Raw genomic sequence first — 4,987 nt, 5'->3', positions numbered from 1 at the left:
CCAGTTGTTGTCGTTGTGGTCTTCAGTCCTGAGACTGGTTTGATGCAGCCCTCCATGCTACTCTATCCTGTGCAAGCTTCTTCATCTCCCAGTACCTACTGCAACCCACATCCTTCTGAATCTGCTTGGTGTATTCATCTCTTGGTCTCCCTCTACGATGTTTACCCTCCAATACTAAACTGGTGATCCCTTGATGCCTCAGAACATGTCCTACCAACCGATCCCTTCTTCTAGTGAAGTTGTGCCACAAACTCCTCTTCTCCCCAATTCTATTCAATCCCTTCTCATCAGTAATGTGATCTACCCATCTAATCTTCAGCATTCTTCTGTAGCACCACATTTCGGAAGATTCTATTCTCTTCTTGTCCAAACTATTTATCGTAAACGTTTCACTTCCATACGTGGCTACAGTCCATACAAATACTTTCAGAAACGACTTCCTGACACTTAAATCTATACTCGATGTTAACAAATTTTTGTTCTTCAGAAACGCTTTCCTTGCCATTGCAAGTCTACACTTTATATCCTCTCTACTTCGACCATCATCAATTATTTTGCTCCCCAAACAGCAAAACTCCTTTACTACTTTAAGCGTCTTATTTGCTAATCTAATTCCCTGAAAAAATGGTTCAAATGGCTGTGAGCATTATGGGACTTAACATCTGTGGTCATCAGTCCCCTAGAACTTAGAACTACTTAAACCAAACTAACCTAAGGACATCACACACATCCATGCCCGAGGCAGGATTCGAACCTGCGACCGTAGCAGTCGCGCGGGTCCAGACTGCGCGCCTAGAACCAATAGACCACCGCGGCCAGCTAATTCCCTGAGCATCACCCGACTTAATTCGACTACATTCCATTATCCTCGTTTTGCTTTTGTTGATGTTCATCTTATATCCTCCTTTCAAGACACTTGTCCATTCCGTTCAACTGCTCTTCCAAGTCCTTTGCTGTCTCTGACAGAATTACAATGTCATCGGCAAACCTCAAAGTTTTTATTTCTTCTCCATGGATTTTAATACCTACTCCGAATTTTTCTTTTGTTTCCTTTACTGCTTGCTCAATATACAGATTGAATAACATCGGGGACAGGCTACCACCCTGTCTCACTCCCTTCCCAACCACCGCTTCCCTTTAATGCCCCTCGACTCTTATAACTGCTATCTTGTTCTGTACAAACTGTAAATAGCCTTTCGCTCCCTTTATTTTACCCCTGCCACCTTCAGAATTTGGAAGAGAGTATTCCCGTCAACATTGTCAAAAGCTTTCTCTAAGTCTACAAATGCTAGAAACGTAGGTTTGCCTTTCCTTAATCTTTCTTCTAAGATAAGTCGTAGGGTCAGTATTGCCTCACGTGTTCCAGTATTTTAACGAAATCGAAATTGATCTTCCCCGTTCTCGGCTTCTACCAGTTTTTCCATTCGTCAATAAAGAATGCGCGTTAGCATTTTGCATCCATGACTTATTAAACTGATAATTCGGTAGTTTTCACATCTGTCAACACCTGCTTTCTTTGGGATTGGAATTATTATATTCTTCTTGAAGTCTGAGGGTATTTCGCTTGTCTCATACATCTTGCTCACCAGATGGTAGAGTTTTGTCAGGACTGGCTCTCCCAAGGTCGTCAGTAGTTCTAATGGAATGTTGTCTACTCCCGGGGCCTTGTTCCGACCTAGGTCTTTCAGTGCTCTGTCAAACTCTTCACGCAGTATCATATCTCCCATTTCATCTTCGTCTACTTCCTCTTCCATTTCCATAATATTGTCCTCAAGTGCAGCGCCCTTGTATAGACCCTCTATATACTCCTTCAAACTTTCTGCTTTCCCTTCTGTGCTTAGAACTGGGTTTCGATCTGAGCTCTTGATATTCATACAAGTGGCTCTCTTTTCTCCAAAGGTCTCTTTAATTTTGCTGTAGGCAGTATCTGTCTTACCCTTAGTAAGATAAGCCTCTACATCCTTACATTTGTTCTCTAGCCATACCTGCTTAGCCATTTTGCACTTCCTGTCTATCTCATTTTTGAGACGTTTGTATTCCTTTTTGCCTGCTGCATTTACTGCATTTTTATATTTTCTCCTTTGATCAATTAAATAGAATATTTCTTCTGTTACCCAAGGATTTGTACTAGCCCTCGACTTATTACCCACTCAATCCTCTGCTGCTTTCACTACTTCATCCCTCAAAGGCGCTCATTCTTCTTCTACTGTATTTCTTTCCCCCATTCCTGTCAATTGTTCCCTTATGCCCTCCCTGAAACTCTGTACAACTTCTGGTTTAGTCAGTTTATCCAGGTCTCATCTCCTTAAATTTCCACCTTTTTGCAGTTTCTTCAGTTTTAATCTACAGTTCATAACCAGTAAATTGTGGTCAGAGTCTACATCTGCCCCTGGAAATGTCTGACAATTTAAATCCTGGTTCCTAAATCTGTGTCTTACCATTACATAATCTATCTGATACATTCTAGTATCTCCAGGCTTCTTCCATGTATACAACAGTCTTTCATAATTCTTGAACCAAGTGTTAGCTATGATTAAGTTATGCTCTGTGCAAAATTCTACCAGGCGGCTTCCTCTTTCATTTCTTAGCCCCAATCCATGTTCACCTACTATGTTTCCTTCTCTGCCTTCCCTACTATCGGACTCCAGTCACCCATGACTATTAAATTTTCGTCTCCCTTCACTATCTGAATAATTTCTTATATCTCATCATACATTTCATCAATTTCTTCGACATCTGCAGAGCTAGTTGGCATATAAACTTGTACAACTGTAGTAGGCGTGGGCTTCGTGTCTATGTTGGCCACAGGATATAGTTTCTCCAAAAAACAGAATATTCGCGGTACACTTGTGAATTGATCGTACGGGAAAATCCCCACTTCATTGCTACCTCAGAGATGCTGTGTCCCAACGTTCTTGCGCCGACTATGACATTACGTTCAAACTCACTTAAATCTTGATAACCTGTCATTGTAGCAGTAGTAACCGATTTAACAACCGCGCCAGACACTTGTTACCTTATATAACGCTGTGCCATATTCTGCCTGTTTACATATATCTGTATTTGAATACACATGCTTATACGAGTTCGTTTGGCGTTTCAGTTTATGTGAAGCTGCTCTTGAATACAGGCATACACAAAGAAACTGGAGTAGTGACAGTCACGTTTAATTGCCAGTAACGTTGTAGGGCCAATCGCCGTACATAATTCAAGATCTCGGAAACGCTTCTTGCTCGTCAAGTCTGTAAAATATTACGGAGGGAATGCTAGACTTTAATGTCTACTTGAAATACCAGCCCGCATTGCCCCGCGTGTTAGTACACTGCTTCCAGGACAAGAGGACGAGCGCCGGTCCCGGATTGAATCCATCCGGTGGATTAATGACGAGGGCCAGAGTGCCGGCCAGCCTGGATGTGGATTTCAGGCGATTTCACACATCAGATTAAGTTGAAACGTCCCCTTAGAAAAATTTATGAATGATTTGCTGATAAGCCTGTTACATTATTTGATTTTCAAACAGCTGAGCAAAACTGAACGTACTCAGACATTTCTCTCTTTACTAATTCTAATCAACACTAAACTGACAAACAATATTTTTAGCGCAACGCAATCTGACTTTCAAAAATCCCTACAAAAGAATGGCCCTGACTGACAATAACCTATACCTTTCATGAATCACTTACCTCACAAAAATCATCGTTACTCGAACTACTGCAATACAGCGAGCGCCAATACTGCCAGCTAAATAAAAGATTCTAACTACTGAAGACACTAACTACTGATAGGGATAGTTAGCAAATGAAAGATTTTGATAGAGAACAAACAATGTATTTACCTTCATAATGTTTCAAAGTCATCAGTTAATGATACCCAATATTACAAATTTACTCTTTCTCATGGACACACGTCCAGATCGTCCGCTTTCAAAACTCCGCCATCTCTCTCCCCACATCCACCACTGCTGGCGGCTCCCCTCCAACTGCGCAACGCTACGCGCTGTTAACATCCAACTGCCCAACACTACAATGGCGAATATTCCAACAATGCCAACCAGCCACAGACTGCACACTGCACAGCCAGTGATTTTCATACAGAGCGCTAGGTGACGTTACCGACATAAAAACCTAAACAGCCTACTTACAAAGTGGATACCCGGCACCCGGCCACCCTCTACCAGTATCAATACCAAATCAAGTAATTAACTTGCAAACCCACTGAAGATATGAGATAAAGGCCAGGAAAGAGAAGAAGAATGTCTGGTCGAAATCGAGCTCTTTAATAACTCTGTTTTTTGGAGGGAAGAACAGAATTAGAATATATGTAAATTGAAGGGGAAATCACTGCTATCAGCTGCAGCAGGACATTACGCGGAATCAGCGGCGACGAACGAATATGTGTACCGGACCAGGGTTCGAACCCGGGACCTCCTGCTTACTAGGCAGGTGCGGTAACCATTGCGCCATCCGGGACACTGCGTTACCGCAGCTGCACGGACTGTCTCGCTACTCCTCGAGGCCGATCCACGCTCCCATCGAGCGCCATCTATCCGCAGTTCCTGCCCATTGTATTCGAGCGACCTATTATGGGAATCTGAGTAGCGAACAGGGGTATAATGGACAAGGACTGTGTATTGTTCACGCTCCATGGAAGTGTGGATTGGCTTTGAGGCGTACCGAGGCAGTCCGCGCAGTTGCGCTAACGCTGTGTCGTGGATGGCGCAATGGTTACCGCACCTGCCGAGTAAGCAGGAGGTCCCGGGTTCGAATCCCGGTCCGGTACAGATTTTCGTCCGTCGCCGCTGATTCCGCTTGATGTTCCACTGCCGCTGATAGCAGTGATCACCCTTTAATTTACATATAGTGTTCCACAGCTACTGGATTTACGTGATGTCTGTTCTTTCGAAGGAACAGACACTGTGCTTTCAAGTAAAGAATGAGAATAAACTGATAGCACTTGAACTGCGTTCCCCTAGATTATGAGGACAGCG

General features: G+C 43.2%; 2 non-coding genes across 2 annotated transcripts; one reads left to right on the top strand and one right to left on the bottom strand.

Annotated features, from left to right (window-relative positions):
* Positions 1–4,395: 4,395 nt before the first annotated feature.
* On the bottom strand, positions 4,396–4,470 carry Trnat-agu. The gene has a single exon. It is a non-coding gene; the product is annotated as a tRNA-Thr (tRNA).
* Positions 4,471–4,705: 235 nt separating this feature from the next.
* Trnat-agu lies at positions 4,706–4,780 on the top strand. The gene has a single exon. It is a non-coding gene; the product is annotated as a tRNA-Thr (tRNA).
* Positions 4,781–4,987: the final 207 nt, after the last annotated feature.

This window comes from Schistocerca americana, chromosome 2, assembly GCF_021461395.2.
Source record: "Schistocerca americana isolate TAMUIC-IGC-003095 chromosome 2, iqSchAmer2.1, whole genome shotgun sequence".
NCBI lineage: Eukaryota > Metazoa > Arthropoda > Insecta > Orthoptera > Acrididae > Schistocerca > Schistocerca americana.
This window is presented reverse-complemented; position numbering and strand designations above follow the sequence as displayed.